The sequence below is a fragment of the Nuphar pumila genome, chromosome 7, assembly GCF_984573655.1.
Source record: "Nuphar pumila chromosome 7, dmNupPumi1.hap1.1, whole genome shotgun sequence".
Lineage (NCBI taxonomy): Eukaryota > Viridiplantae > Streptophyta > Magnoliopsida > Nymphaeales > Nymphaeaceae > Nuphar > Nuphar pumila.
The window spans coordinates 127577726-127595271 of NC_143255.1; the positions used below are offsets into that span (position 1 = coordinate 127577726).

General features: G+C 33.8%; 1 pseudogene; it reads right to left on the reverse strand.

The window, feature by feature from the left end:
• Positions 1–16574, reverse strand: part of LOC149833439 (acetolactate synthase 2, chloroplastic-like) — a 29314-nt pseudogene extending 12740 nt beyond the window's left edge.
• Between the last annotated feature and the right edge of the window lie 972 nt (positions 16575–17546).

Consider the following 17546-nt stretch of genomic DNA (forward strand, 5'->3'; position numbering starts at 1 on the left):
ATCAATCTAATAAATAGAAGGAGAAAAATAATGGTGATAAGAAATGAATGACATTGGAAGTGAAGGATTTTTAGATTTTAGCTGAAAGAGGAAATGCGTGAGTTGTAAAATAAGAAGCTTGTGAATGACAAATCAAATCAATTTTGGAAGATAGTGTATTATATTAGTATATATGTTAAGAAGGACATAGTTTCGAATTAATTTTTCTATATATCTATCAAATTTACTATGGGCGAGTTTATTGAATAGTGAGAAGTGTCATGAATTGAATATGGAGTGACATATTAAACTTAATGATTCAAGAGTTTTTAAAGATTGTCGTGAAGATCATGTAAGAAAAGTTATAAAGTGAATAATGGCCTAATAAGAACAAACAACTTTTCAAAGAATTTACTTTATGTGAAAGCATTCCAAATGCATGAAGGATGAGTTTGGAATAGGACAAACAGGAATGTATGAGGGGATGCAATAATTTCTTATTTAAGAAGTGTATATTTTGATATACGTGAAAGGAGTGTAAATAGATATAAAAAAGGGTGATACGGATATGTAGAGAAATGAGAGTGGTCATAAAGGACAACAATCACTTGATGTTAGATAGGATATGTATGACATAAAGTGAAGTTATGATAGACAAGAAATTAAGTTTTGCTTAAGGACAAGGTTTTAATGAATCTCGATTGGAGAGAGATATAAAATATATGAGAGAGTCATGATCACGGATGAAAAGTCACTTCGTATAATGTAGAGAGAGAGAGATAAAAAGGTGGTACAAATCGTACTTATGAGAATAACAGTAAAAAAAGAGTGGAGTACAAGTTTTTGAAAAGAGGATTTTATAACACTTTTTCGTAAAAGATGTAAAGCATGAAGAGATTATAATAGATTGTTCTTAAGCTATGATATAATATATGATATAGTAAAAATTTACGTGCAATATAACAACTTAAAAGGTGGTAAGAGAGGATAATCATTTGAATTTTTCATGAAAGGCATTAAGATTTTAGTGAAGTGTCTCGATAGGAGGAAATGAAGACATGATAGAAATAGAGTGTACGTAATATATGATATAACAAATGATATAGTAAAAATTATACGTAAAACACAACAACTAGATCTTTAGAAGAAGGTAAAAAGAACTAAAAAGATAATCATTCGATTTTGACTAAAATTTGAAAAGCAAGATTTCCCATAAAATACTATTTTAAGTTATGTAGGCCGATTGAGTGAAATATGTTATCATGTTGAAGGTGAACCAACTTATCGTAAGAGAAGTTTTCACAAGAGGATAAAAATAATAAAGGAGTTATGAGATGAGTGATGTGAACAATGTCATGATAGCTTTTACTTTAATATAATTAGTTCTTATGGATATAAGTGAAAGGAAATAGGACAAAGAGTCATTATGGATGTGTACTTGAAAGATGACAAGTTGAAAGACATAAAGAATGTGTCTTATAAGAGTTTAGAGTATACGTGAATATGGAAACCTAGTTTGACTAACAAAAAAAAATCGATAAGAAGAAAAACCTTTTAAAACAAGATTTTAACATAACTTATAAGAAGTATTAATTTTAATAAGTGTGATTAATTTATAAGTCACTTAGTTTGCATATTCTTAGTTCTCTTCTAATTCGTGTAAAGTCTTCATGTTTCAATGGTTTAGTGAATATGTCTGCTAACTGTTGATTAGTGGGTATGAATTCGAGTTTAATTATGTTGTTTAAAACTTGTTCTCTTAAAAAGTGGTGTCTTATTTGAATGTGCTTAGTTCGTGAGTGTAAAATAGGATTCTTAGATAAGTTTATAGCACTAGTATTATCACAGAAAATAGTTGTATTTTCAAAATTTAAACCAAAATCTTTTAAGGTTTGTTTCATCCAGATAACTTGTGTACAAGCTAAGCTAGCAGCAATGTATTCAGCTTCAGTAGTTGATAAGGATACACAGTTTTGTTTCTTACTGAACCATGATACTAGTAAGTGCCCTAGCATATGACATGTTCCACTTGTGCTTTTTCTGTCAGATTTACTTCCAGCAAAATCAGCATCGCTGTATGAGATTAGATCAAATGTAGAGGATTTTGAATAGAATAATCCAAAATCAACTGTGTCTTTTAAATATCTCATTATTCTTTTTACAGCTTTAAGATGTGATTCTTTTGGATTTGACTGAAATCTAGCACACAAGCAAACACTGAACATAATATCTGGACGGCTAGCAGTTAAATACAGTAGTGATCCTATCATACCTCGGTATACCTTTATATCCACAGACTTACCATCTTCATCTTTGTCCAAAACAGTAGTAGTGCTCATAGAAGTGGTTTTTGAAGCAGTTGAGTTCATGTTGAACCTCTTCAGAAGTTCACGAGCATACTTAGATTGATTGATGAAAACTACATCCTTGGTTTGCTTAATATGCAGTCCAAGAAAGTAGTTGAGTTCTCCCATCATACTCATTTCGAATTCCTTCTGCATGGACTTAGAAAATTCTTCACAGAGAGTGTTGTTAGTAGATCCAAAGATAATATCATCTACATATATTTGAACAATTAGGGTATGATTATTCACTATTTTCATAAATAATGTCGAGTCTGCTTTGCCTACAGAAAAACCAGTTTTTAATAGAAAGGTTTTGAGTCTATCATACCAAGCACGAGGTGCTTATTTTAAACCATATAAAGCACGTTTTAGTTTGAAAACATGATCTAGATATTGTTCATTTTCAAATCTTGGAGGTTGTTTTATATAAACTTCTTCATTTATAAAACCATTTAAAAAGGCATTTTTAACATCCATTTGATATAATTTGAAATCCATAGCTTGCATATGCTAAAAACATTCTAATAGATTCAAGTCTAGCAACAGGAGCAAATGTTTCATCAAAATCAATACCTTCCTCCTGGTTGTATCCTTGAGCTACTAGTCTGGACTTGTTTCTTATAACATTATTTGTTTCATCTAGCTTGTTTCTGAAGATCCATCTTGTCCCAATGATCGGATGATCCTTTGGTCTAGGTACAAGATCTCAAACTTTATTCCTTTGGAATTGATTCAGTTCTTCAGTCATGGCTAGCATCCAGAACTCATCGATGATGGCTTCATCAATCTTCTTTGGTTCAAATTGAGAAATGAATGCCATATTTGCAATCCATTCTAGTTGAGCTCTAGTCTGAACCCCCTTTGTCAGGTCTCCCAAAATCTGCTTTTGAGGATGATCTTTGATATCGACAAATGTTCTTTGATGATCATCTTCATTAGACTTAGCTGTGTTATCTAAAAATAAATCTGTACTTTCAACATCATCATTGTTAGTTTGCTTATGAACAGATTGATCAATAGATTCACAAAAACTAACATGCATAGATTCTTCAATAGAATTAAAACTCTTATTGAAAACTCTGCATGTTTTACTATGAATTGAATATCCTAAAAATATGCCTTCAATAGATTTAGCATCAAATTTATCTAGGCTATCTTTTGTGTTTAAGATAAAGCATTTACATCCAAAGACTTTGAAATAGTCTATTCTTGGAGTCCTGTCATAGAATAATTCATAGGGAGTTTTATTTAATAAGGGTCTAATGAGAACTCTATTTGTTATGTAGCATGCAGTATTAACAGCTTCTGCCCAAAAAGATTTAGCAAGATTATTGTGTTGGAGCATAGTTCTAGCAGATTCCTGAAGGGTTTTATTCTTTCTTTCTACTACACCATTTTGAAGTGCAGCTCTAGGAAAGGCAAAGTTATGAGAAATACCATGCAAGTTACAAAAATTTACAAAAAGTTCATTTTTAAATTCTCCTCCATGGTCACTACGGATTTTAACAATAGAACAAGATTTTTCATTTTGTAATTTTTTACATAAAATTTTAAATTGACAAAACGTATCACTTTTGTTTTTCAAAAATATTACCCAAGTAAATCTTGAGTAGTCATCTACAATGACAAAAACGTATTTATTGTGATTAAGACTAGCTACTCTAGAAGGACCAAAGAGATCCAGGTGGAGAAGCTCTAAAGGTCTTTTGCTTGAAATGATATTTTTTTATTTGAAAGATGATTTAGACAGTTTTCCTAATTGACATGCATCACAAAAATAATCCTTTTTAAAAGATATTTTGGGTAACCCACGTACTAACTTATCTTTAGCTAATTTAGACATGTACTTAGAGTTGACATGACCCATTCTCATGTGCCATAAATGTTGAGAGCCATTATTAGCTATGAGGCAATGTTCTGTGATGTTTTCTAGGTATAGTTCATATATATTATTTCTTCTTATACCTTTTAAGATGATATTTTCGTTGGTGTCTGCTAAAAGACAAGCATTATGATTAAAGTTAACATTATAACCTGTATCACACATTTGACTAATACTTAGTAGGTTATGTTTTATGCCTTTAACCAGGAGAACGTCTTTGATAAGAGGTTTATCTATATTGCCAATATTACCAATACCAATTATCAAACCTTTGTTGTTATCTCCAAAGGTGACAGTTCCTCCTTTTTTATGAAGAACAACAAAGAGGTCTGAATGTCCAGTCATGTGTTTTGAACATCCACTGTCTAGTATCCATCTGTTCTTCTTGTTTGGAGCCTGCAAAACATTAAGTAAAACTTCTTTTTGGTACCCAGTCGGGTCCCTTTTTGTTAGACTTTGAAACCCATATCCATTTAGATTTGGGTTTGTCTACAGCCTTAGAGGAGTTCAAGAAGTTAAAATTATAATACTCGTTTTTAGGTTCAGAAGACCCTTTCACAAAAGTGGTCTTTTGATTCATACAAGAAGGCTTGTTGAAATGAGAGTAGCCAATACCATTCTTGTAAAAAGACACTTTTTGAGAGGATAGGAGTTTATCCAAGTTCTCTTTTCCTTTAGTAAACTTGAAAACCGTTTTCATAAGGTTCTCAGTTTTACTTTTTAATTCTGAAATTTCTACTTGCAGATTTTTAGTCTTGGAGCTAGTAGAAGAGATTTCAGAAGTAATGAGAAGATTTTTCTTTTGTAACTCAGAATTTTCAATACTGAGTTTTTCATTTTTCAAAATGAGCTCTAGATTCTCAGATTTCAAATGTCTATTTTTTAGAATCGTTTTCCTTGATTCTTCAAAAAGTTCCTGAAAAGCATTTTGAAGTTCTTCAAAGGAGAAATCAAGGGATTCACTTACAGAGCTTTATGCCATGAAGCACATGTTGGTGGTTTCTGCTTCATCATCATTTGACTCTTCACTGGTGGATGGTTCTGAATCATTCCATTGAGCATGCAGAGCCTTTTTCTTGAAAAACCTTTTCTTTGGTTCCTCAGTCTTGGATTTTCTTTTGAGAAGAGGACAGTCACGTCTCAGATGACCTGGCTTATTACACTGGTAGCACATAGAATCTTCTTTTGGGTCTTTTCTTTCTTTGTGCTTATTTGGAAGTCGGTTCCTTCTCATAAAGCGCTGGAATTTTCTAGTGAGTAGCGCAATCTCAGTTTCTTTTTCTGAGTCCTTATCCTCAGAAAGGGCTGGGAAGGCTAGAGTTTTCTTTAAAGGTTGTTCCTCTTCCCTTCTTTCCTTCATATGAACTTCATAGGCCATAAGATTGCCTATTAAGTCGTCTAGGGTAAGTTTTGACAAATCTTGAGCTTCTTCAATAGCAGTAGTCTTTTTCTCCCAATCAGTTGTGAGAGATCTCAAGATTTTCTTCACATTTTCTGTCTGAGAGTGGGTGACACCCAGAGATTTCAGATCGTTGGTGATGTTGGTGAATCTGGTGAACATCTCTGTGATGGGTTCATCTTTGTTCATTTTGAACAACTCATATTTTCTGATAAGAGATGAGATTTTGGCTTCTTTCACTTTGTTGGTTCCTTCATGAATAACCTCCAAAGAATGCCAGATATCATATACAGATTCACATATAGATATTCTATTGAATTCATTCTGATCGATGGCACAATATAAGGCATTCATAGCCTTTGCATTTAGGTTTGCCATTTTCTTTTCTTCATCAGACCATAAGTTATAGTCTGCGGAAGGAGATGTGTATGGATGCTCAACAATTTTCTATACAGCAAAATCTATGGATTTGAGAAATATAGCCATTCTGCACTTCTAGTATCCGTAGTTGGAGCTGTTGAAGAAAGGAGGACGAGATGCGTGTTGACCTTCAATATCACAATCATAAGAGGTAGAGGCCATATGTGCTGGAAGACTTGTTATGTCGAAACCAGCAAACCTGCTCTGATACCAAATGAAATTCCACTAGAAGGGGGGTGAATAGTGAAATTCGATGCAAGTTGATAAAATAAAAAATAAGGCAATAAGGCACAACACAATAAACACAGGATTTATACTGGTTCGGTCAAAACCCTGACCTGCATCCAGTCCCCAAGCAAACCACTTAAGCTTTCCACTATAACATCCGAGTCACCGGATAAATAGTACAACACCCTCTTCCTCAGAGGTCTTCTTCTCTCAACAGAGAAGGGGCACACCCTCTTCCACAGAGGTCTTCTTCTCTCAAAAGAGAAGGACAACACCCTCTTACACAGAGGTCTTCTTCTCTCAATAGAGAAGGGCAACACCCTCTTTCTCAGAGGTCTACTTCTTTCAACAAAGAAGGAATACAGTGAATAACATAAAGTTACAATACTTCCTATAGAACCTTCAGAATGATATGAATGCACGAATGAAGGATTCTTAGAATGTTCTGTTCTTTTCACTCAGAAGATACTCTTTGTCAAAGAGTTATTCTTGACTTTTTCTCTTTCTTTTCTCTTTCTTTTACTAGGCTCTCTTTCAAATATCGAATAAGAATTTTTCTCGTTGTAAGCTCACATATCCATTCCTTGTCTTGAATAGTTTATTTGAGTGTGTTTATATAGCTTTAAAAAAATAGTCGTTACTTTTTGAAATCGTAGCCTTTTTGAGATATGAAATGTCAAGTCATTTCAAAAACATCTTTAGAGAAATTTGAGAAAGTCTTCTTTCCATAAAAGTAAAATATAGGGTACACTAGTCGTTGTAATATTTTAGGTAATATATATTTTATGTAAAAAGTCTATTTCTTACAATAGTACATTGAACGTTGGATTGTAGGCTGTCGTGTAGTTTTGTCTTTATCCTAATTAATGATTTGTGGTACATAAGTACTTCTTTACTTAAAATGAGTGTAAGTACAATAAATGCTTTGAGATATTTATTTGTACATAGTCATATCAAGAGTTTTCTTTATGATGTGTTTTTCAAAGTCTACAGAGAGAATGAAGACTTCAAGTAAGTCGACATTCTTGAGAAGGATATTAACAAAGATTTCTTACAGGAGGTATTTAATGCTATACAAAGAGAATGATGACTTCAAGTAAGTCGACATTATATGAGTTTGTAAAAAGGTAACTAGAGTCTTTTCAAAACATATTATATTTGTTTTTCTTTGTGTAGCCGATTTCATGTTTTGTCTTTTTCCTATATTTGAAATCATTTCTTTAAAGAAAGTAACTAGAGTCTTTTCAAAACATATTATATTTGTTTTTCTTTGTGTAGCCGATTTCATGTTTTGTCTTTTTCCTATATTTGAAATCATTTCTTTAAAGAAGGTAACTAGAGTCTTTTCAAAACATATTATATTTGTTTTTCTTTGTGTAGCCGATTTCATGTTTTGTCTTTTTCCTACTTTTAAAATCATTACTTTTCAAGTTGTCTTGTATATGATATAAGGTACAATTATTACATTTTGAAATCATGTCAAAATACCTTTTTCATAAAGGGTTGTAAGAAGGTACATTTATTTGTTTTCAAAAAGGAGCTTTTTGAAACTATCGTATACTTTTATGAAATAGCTTTTATGAATGAGTATGTAATATGCAATATGCATGCTTCTGAAGGTTCCATTACATATGACTCTAAAGAAGAAGAAATCTTCAACTTGAGGTAGCCGATCTCTTTAGATGGTCTTTAGGAATGCATGGCTCAACAAGCTTTTTCTTCAAGGAGTATGATTGCACCATAGTTGTACTTGAACAGGAGGTCTCCATCCTTTTTGAGTGAGATATCCTTGCATCAAATACTCGTTAGATATATGGCAAAGCATATTCAGTCATAATATAACATTTTTCAAGAAGACATATTATCATATTATATGAAATCAAATAAGACAGTGTATCATATTATGTGACATCAAAACAGAGTTTCTCAACAGTGTTTGATCCTTATTATGTACTACAATAGAGGGAATCATAGTAAGTGCCAAAGGAACACAATGGACGTTACGTCTATGCTGAAAGACGACATGATTGGGGACAATAGTGTCCTTACTTTCAGGTTGTTTCTCCTCAATCTGTCAATTTAGATGCATAGGTTGCCAATATTGTTTGAAATAGTTGGGATCATATTGTCATTCTTTATAATCATATGGTATGGCACAAACAACTTCTTTGTTTCAGCTATCCAATTATTTCCTGAAGCGTTTGTGCCAATTCACATTCTTGGCCCCACCACTATTCATCTTTCTTCTCAATAGCACATGCACTTTTGGTACCGATTGTCCCAAGTCAGCTTGTAGGAGTACTCGACTACCATGCTGCAACTCGACTTCATATTTGCTAAAGAGCCAAATATCGTAGACAGGCAGTCTCGCAGCCACAACAACATCTTTGTCCTTGTCCTCCTCATCTTCATATGGTCTCCACACAACCTATACAATCGAGATTGTGGTTTAGATATAGACATAATTATTCATGCAAAATGTTGAATGTGATAACGATTTGTACTAAGGAAGACAACATCTTAAAATGATGATTACTTAAGAATGCTAAACATTATAACGATTTACGTTAATTAAAGTTAGATGCTAAGGAGATAACAATTTGTACTAAGGAAGACAAAATTCTAAAGTGATGATTACTTAAGAATGCTAAATATTATAACGATTTACGTTAATCAAAGTTAGATGCTAAGAAGATAACGATTTGTATTAAGGAAGACAAAATTATAAAGCGCTGATTACTTAAGAATGCTAAACATTATAACGGTTTACGCTAATGAAAGTTAGATGCTAAGGAGATAACGATTTGTACTATGAAAGATAAAATCTTAAAGTGATGATTACTTAAGAATGCTAAACATTATAACGATTTACGCTAATGAAAGTTAAATGTTAAGTAGATAACAATTTATACTAAGGAAGACAACATCCTAAAGCGATGATTACTTAAGAATGCTAAACATTATAACGATTTATGCTAATGAAAGTTAGATGTTAAGAAGATAACGATTTGTACTAAGGAAGACAAAATCCTAAAGCGATGATTACTTAAGAATGTTAAACATTACAACGATTTGTGCTAATAAAAGTTAGATACTAAGAAGATAACGATTTATACTAAGGAAGACAAAATCCTAAAGTGATGATTACTTAAGAATGTTAAACATTACAACAATTTTAAACAATTTACCTTATTTAATTGCAGTCCATCTAAAATGAATTGAGTATTTTCCTCCTTAACATTTATTGAAGCCCACTGGCCGATCTTGAGAAAACCATAAACCATAGGGCCACATTGAGGACGCAAGGCGGCAATATGCTCATACGTCAAAGCCTAAAAAAATAATATATTAGTAAGACTACAACCTTCAACGAGCTTAGTCTACAAGTACTAAATATGTAATAAACAAATACCTGAACAAATGGTCAAAATCCCTCGACGATTTTTGTACCCTTACTCGCATGATAAAGTTCATTGTACAAGTATGCGAGCATAGCAGCACCTCATGCCCAGTTGTCGATTTCATTTAAGTCTTCCAGGAACTACAGTCACAAGTAACTTATTCTCGAACCAGAATAATCGAAAAATAAAGTAAATCCAAAAAAATAAAGAAGGAAGTTGCATAACTCTTGGTCAGCTGCTTCAGATGCACATGCAGCGAACCGACCTTCTCAATTATTACGGAAAAAATAAGCTTTCATCGATGAGGAATTGCTTCCACCAGAAATATACTCACGTCATTTTTCCATCGATATTTCTAGAAGGGTCGTGCAATTGTCCCTTGGGTTATAGTTTGAATCTCGTGTTAGGACAACACTTTCATGATAGTTAAGACCCGTAATCTGTGCCACATCTTCTAGGGTAATGGTCATCTCAAAAACCCCAAACTGAAACGTGTTCGTCTTATGGTTCCACTTATTGACCTGGTGGGTCATGGTATTCTAGTAATTTTTAAAATAATATTGGTCCAGAAGGCCGCCGAAGTGCATCTTTCGTAATCGATCCTTCTGATATTCACTCAGCTTTTTTTACCACGACAGAACTACAGGCCATTGATATTGCCCTTTCAGCTTAATTTTCACATGCTGCTCTGCTTCTCTTCTTACCTGCCTGCAACACAAAATATCAAATCACAATTAATCGATATACATAGTAATCACTATTGCAGTAATCGTTATCATAGTAATCGCTATACATAGTAATCACTATAACAGTAATTGTTATTCATAGTAATCGCTATACATAATAATAACTACAATAATACATCGTGATATTTCGTAGCGATTAACATACCTTAGTCACACTTTTATCCTCTATATCCCCTCACTTCCTCTACTTTTGTACTTCTTCTTTTTTTCGCTTTTTCGCATTCATCCTTTGCTTTTTCCTTTCTCTTTCCTTCTCTTTCTCCTCCTGCTTCTTCTTTTCTTTCTTTTTCTCTTTCTCGTCCTCCTTCTCCTTCCTTTGTCTTTCCTTCTTTTCCTCGTCCTCTTTCTTCTTCATTTCTCTTTCCTTCTCTTCCTCATCCTTCTTCTCCTTCCTTTGTTTTTCCTTCTCTTCTGCATCCTCCTTTTTCTTCCTTTGCCTTTCCTTCTCTTCCTCATAATCCTTCTTTTTTCTTTGCCTTTTCTTCTTTTCTTCGTCCTGAATCTGCTTTATTTGTCTTTCCTCTTTCTTCTTCTTTAATTGTTTTTGCTTATCTTCTACCTCCTTTTTCAACTATCTTTGCTTCTCATCCTCCTTTTTCCTCTTTTTTAATTGCTTTCGCTTCTCTTCCTCCTTCTCCTTATTCTTTATTTGTTTTTCATTTTCCTCCTTTTTTTGCCTTCGCTTCTCTTTTTTCTCCTTATTCTTTCTTTGTTTTTCCCTCTCCTCCTCCTTCTTCTGCCTTCGCTTCTCTTCCTCCTTCTCTTTATTCTTCCTTTGTCATTCCCTCTCCTCCTCCTCCCCCTTTTGCCTTCGCTTCTCTTCCTCCTTCTTCTTATTCTTCATTTGCTTTTTCCTATTGACCACCTCCTCCTCCTTTTGCCTCGATTTCCTTTACTTTTTTCATTATTCCCCTCCTTCCTTTCCTTTTGCTTATCTTCGTCATCATTCTTCTTCTTTTTCATCTGTACTTCTTCTTCATCATTCTTTGTTGGATTATCATCTTTAATATCTGACGGATTAGGCTTTGCTCTATACTTTACCAACAATTGCTCCATTTCTTTGTCATTCTCAATCATCATTATTTTGTATTACGCTTCTAATTGCTCGTACAAAGCATAATGTTTGACAATTTCGTCAAGAGATTTCCCTTCTAAAGATAAAGTGTTTCTTCTCTTACGAATGTAAGCCATTGGTAACCTACACAACACAAAAACTCATCGAGACAGCAAAGGGTGCTCCGACGAAAGAAGACGAAGCATTAGATTTTTTGTGGAACATTTATGGGGTAATATTGTGAGGATCTTCTTTTATAACAGAGGAGTTTAATGCTTATGGGATCCGTCAAAAATTTTATAATAAAATAACATATACCTTTAAGTGGTTCATGTTTTAGGCAGTTTACGCAATAACGTCTTTGTCGGCCACAAATCAATATAAAAAATTCTGATGATAGCTTATAAATCAATATATAGAATCAGGATAGAAATCAATATTAAGAATCAAAACAATATCTTAAATCAGTATCAAGAATCAACATAGAAATCAATATTAAGATTCAGAACAATATCTTAAATCGATTTGGAAATTTGTATTGATATCTTAAAAATCAATATTTAGAATCAAATCAATATTTTAAATCGATATTAAGAATCAAAACAATATCTTAAATCGATATTAAGAATCAGCATAGAAATCAATATTAAGATTCAGAACAATATCTTAAATCGATTTGGAAATTCGTATTGATATCTTAAAAATTGATATTTAGAATCAAAACAATATCTTAAATCGATATTAAGAATCAAAACAATATCTTAAATCGATATGGCAATTCCTATTGATATCTTAAAAAACATTGTAATGTTTAGTCGATTTGCCTTTGTTACGAAAATATTGTCATAGTATCATGTAAATCGATGATCAAATATCATGCAAATCGATATAGAAATTCTTATTGATAGCTTATAAATCGATATATAGAATCAACATATAAATCGAGGATTTAGGTTTAGGGTTTAGGCTTTAGGGTTAGGGTTTAGGGTTTAGGGTTTAGGGTTTAGGGTTTAGGGTTTAGTTATATATTAAGGGTTTAAGGTTTAGCGTTACGGTTTAGTAAGATATTAAGGGTTTAAGGTTTAGCGTTACGGTTTAGTAAGATATTAAGGGTTTAGGGTTTAGGGTTAGGGTTAGGGTTTAGGGTTCAGGTTTAGGGTTAGGGTCTAGAGTTAAAGGGTTTAGGTTTAGGGTTTAGGGTTTAGTAATATATTAAGGGTTTAGAGTTTAGAGTTTAGGGTTTAGTGTTAGGGTTTAGGCATTAAGGTTTAGGGTTTAGTAATATATTATGGGTTTAGGATTAGGGTTTAGTAAGATATTAAGGGTTTAGGGTATAGGGTTAGGTATAGTAATATATTATGGGATATATGTACCGATTTGTAAAATATTAAGTGTTTTCTAGTGTCGATTTGTTAGATATTGTAATATGTAATTGAAAATTGTTCTTGAGAAATTAACATTAAGCGACATGAGGTGGCCATTTGCATGTTCCAATCGTTGCTCATTTAGCGATTTCTATGGAAATCGCTTCAAAGCTTCGTACCTGTAATTAAATAGTTGTTACGTGAATCGCTATCGTCAAAAAGTATAAATCACTATTTCATCAAACGTATAAGTTGTTTCTGCTTTAAATATACAAATGGTTGCTTCAAACGTACAAATCGATGTAGAAATCGTACCCTTCATAAGTACATATTGTTGTAACATTTGGGATTCAACAGTAAACGTTGTTTCATATCCCGCTTGTTGTCAAAAATCAATATGCCTTGTGAGATCTGGATTCTGATTGACGATTTATGTGATTTACGCAATGACGTATATGTCGGCAACAACAATTTTCCTTTGTATAGAAAATATTGGAATAGCATAACGCAAATCGCGGTTGTAGTAACATATTATCGATTTGCGAGATATTGTTTTGTTTGTTAATATTGATTTGTAAGCTATTATGCTGAATTTTTTTATCGATTTGTAATATATTATGCGATATGTATATCGATTTGTAACATATTATGTGTTTGCTAGTGTCAATTTGTAAGATATTTGTATTATGATATTAAAATATGTGTGTGTGGCATTTACATTGTTACACGATTATAGTGGCGATTTGCGTATTCAAATCATTGTTCATTTAGCGATTAAAATTGAAATCGCTTCATAGTGTTGTAACTGTCATCAAATCATTGTCACGTGAATCGCTATTGTCAATACACATATACGATAAGTCATTTCTTTTATTAGCAAAGTAAATAACAACTTGATGCATAGTATAATGTGATGCAACTGACAATCATGACAGATAACATGAAGAATGATGTCCATGTAGATTTAATTTTGCATGGTCGACAGAAAGAAATCCTTTTGCCTCATAAGTGTGTGTAGATTTCATTTTCCTCCTCCTTCCTTTGTTTTTTCTTCTCTTCATCATCCTTCTTCTTCTTCATCTTTAATATTTGATGGATCAAGCTCCGCATAGTAAATATCCAATAATTTGTTCTTGTCTTTTTCATCTTCAATATTCATTATATTTTGGTACTTTACATAGCCCTATATATATCGGATTGGCGGATGATTTCTCCAAGAGTCATCCCCTCCAACGGCGAAGGCTTTCTTATCTTACGAATTGTAGTCATTGCTAACCTGCACAACACATAAATTTAATCGCAAATCGTTGTAGAAATTGAACCCTTCATAAGTACATATTGTTGTAAATCATAAATCACTATTGCATTAAATGTATAAATTGTGGTTGCTTTAAATGTATAAATCATGAATCATGAATCATAAATCGGCTAAATCGCTACTGCTTGAAACATATAAATCATTGTTGCATCGAGCAAATCGCCACTACATTAAATGTATAAATCATTGTTAAATTCAAACTTATAAATCGTTGTAGAAATTTAGCCTTAATAAGTGCATATTGTTGTAATGTTTGGCCTTCATAAGAACAAATCGTGCTAACTATTTTTCGATGCCCAGAAGGTGGATAGGTACAAATCGATTTGTTTCAGTATGAAAATATGTGTTATTTAGCATGAATAATATAACTAGTTGTAAGATTTAGCATTCAGATTTACATAACAAAAATCGATTTGTTTACATAATGAAACCTTACATAAAACTCATCCAAAGGATACAAGTTTTGCTAATCCGACAGTGGAGGAGAAACACCTAGAAGGTAGATGCAGTCGATGGTGGCAACGGAGCTCTGACTACGTTTCGACGACAGTAGACGATGAAAAGAGGTGCTCCGACAGCAGCAGACGACATCAAAAGGAACTCTTGTTACAACAGATGGTGCATCGTCAAAAGGTGAGCCAAAACGTTTAGGGCGACATATTGCGAGGAGCTCTTGTTAAAGCAGAATCGTTTACTCTTTAGGGCGAAAATGATGATGATTTTAATCATTTCTCTCTTCTGACAGAAGGACATTTTTGTCCTTTACTCAAAACATCATTTCATGGTGCTAATGGTGGGAAAGGGTAATTAAGTCTTTGCAAACAAACCGAACTCTGATGCTAAGTGATGCCGACACACACGGAGAAACGTGTCCCACGTGCTTACATACATGGCGTTCATTCAGACCCGAGAACACACACTTGTGTGTTCCGGGGGGGAACATATAACCTGCTTTGATTCTTTCAGGATGGAAGAATGTTTTCTATCAAGAGAAAATTTATGTTTACACTCTCCACCACCCATCTCACCACCACCCTTCTCACCTTCGGATCGAGCGACCCAATACCCATTCCCAACCTCTCTCCCTGCTGCCTTTGCTCTCCCTCATGGCTTGCATTTCCGACGATGATGCATCCTCCATCCGGCAAACTCACAAGTGCAGCCTCCATTCCTGACTCCTTTTTCTTCAGTTGCTGACCCTGCAAAATCACTACTTGCAAAAGCAAACAAAAACCATTTTGAGAGGGTTTTGATGGGCTATGGTTGAGAGAGAGAGAGAGAGAAATGTAATTGTCAGAGTGGCCTCTGATGGCCGTTTGGCCAGCTTTCGTGGTGGCTGTGGTGGTGGGTTTGTGGATGAGGGGACGGTATAGGAAAAAGGGTGAAGAAAAAAAATGAAAGAGACCTCTTCTCTCACATTTTCTCATGCTACACAAACAAGTAAAAACTTTTTATTTTATAAAAGTTATCATATCAAAACTTCTCACAAGCAACATTTTTTCTTTTTATGAGAGTTTTTTTGGCTTCCAAACGTGTCCTAAAACTACCAGTGTTTGACCTAGAACCTTTCCTAGACCTCTGGACTGTTTGACCCAAATATGCCCCCATTCGTAGACCTCAATAAGGTCTGGATCTAGTAGACCAAACCCGAGGACACAGAGTAGCATAGAAGTTTCACCTACACAATCGTCAAGAGCAACGTTGTTAAAAATTGGTATGGATCGGCCGATTCAGATCGAATGGGCTCAACAATGATTCTAAAAGAGACAGTTCAATTTGGTTTTTTAATTTTTTTACGGGGTAATTTTTTAATATTTTTTGTTATTTTTCAAATAACACGTGTGATTTAATGGTGACATGTTGAGCGATTCAATTCGAATTCTTATTTTTTTAAGAAACTGATTCACCTAATGAACCGATTTTAAGGTCAAGAGTTCACAATGCTCAATACCAAAAGAAAAAGCAACTAACATCAATTTCATGATGTCTCTCATTGCTATGTTTTTTCCTTTTTCTTATGGATGATAAAATACATTAGGTGCACCCACTTACTGGCGTAGAGCAGTAGATGTATGGTTCAACTATAATCAAGTCATGAGACTAGCCTGGGCCCCATGTGTATATATATACTTCTTTTTGAAAGGCAAGCTGGCGTTAGTTAGACCCCACCAGTTATTAATCAACGTACCACTGGGGTTTTAAGTATATATATATATATATAGAGAGAGAGAGAGAGAGAAAGAACTCAACATATTAGGCCCCAATTCTCATTCTGCCCCATTATGCCCCATAGGTTTTAAGTATTTTATGATAGATCTGAAACTGTTAGATGTATTTAACATGCTCCATTTCGTGGGAATGGACTCTTGGATCATGTTTTTTTGATAAAAAAATATATATTTTTATATGCCAAAAAAAACTGTTACCTTTGTAGCCATTGCTTTTAGATCACTGTATATATATATATGCTACAAAATTTGTGCCTAAATGCTCAAACCTCAAACTCGGATTCGGGATCCGTTGATGAAAGATACACTGATCTTTGGCTCACCCATGCTACGTTTGGATCTCAGATCTGAAGCCTTCCTGTACACTAAGGGTGCGTGCGTCGAACTTAAGATCCAACCTGAGGAGGTGTTGATGCGGCACAGACTCCACTCCAACCTCAGATGTGGGATCCATAATTTGGGAAACAATAGGTTTGTCAATCCGAATATAAATAATAGGTACTTGACTCGGCTCGGATCGATTTGTATAAGCTCATTAGGCAGTAGGAAATATACTTTAGATATGTTTTACTTGTATTTTTTTCTTGTAATCTTATTTCTTCTAGCTCTAAAACAATGTAATTTTTTATAAACAAATCAACTAGTTTAACTCTTGCTGATTGTGAGCTTGAGCTCAGATTGTCTCGTCACAAGAACGAGCTGAGCTTGAACACTTCAACCTTGTTTACCAACCCTGGGAACTTGGGCATCGGACCTGAGAACCCCCATCTTTTCTTATTTGAGTAGATCCCTCAGATCATCAAACTCACTCCAAAAATCTTAAAAATATTCATTTCTCCCAAATATTTCATGAACATTAAACTGAAAAAAACTGATATTCTCAGCCAACCTAAAATCTCAAAACCCTAATGTAGGGATACCAATGGATCAGATTTTATCTGATATCCAACCAAATCCCACTTTGTTTAATTTGATATAGTAGGCCGAAATCACATCCAATTATAATTGGATGCCGACAATATGGTTTTGGTTTTTGCTGCCGATTCTGACGGATATCTAAGAACATATTTTGGTATGAGCTTTTCACCATCCCAGTCTCAATCCTAATTGGAATCCGTTTGGGCAACATCAGTTAGTCGGATCTAGCATTGGCCACAACCGATCCTAATATGAACCGTTTGC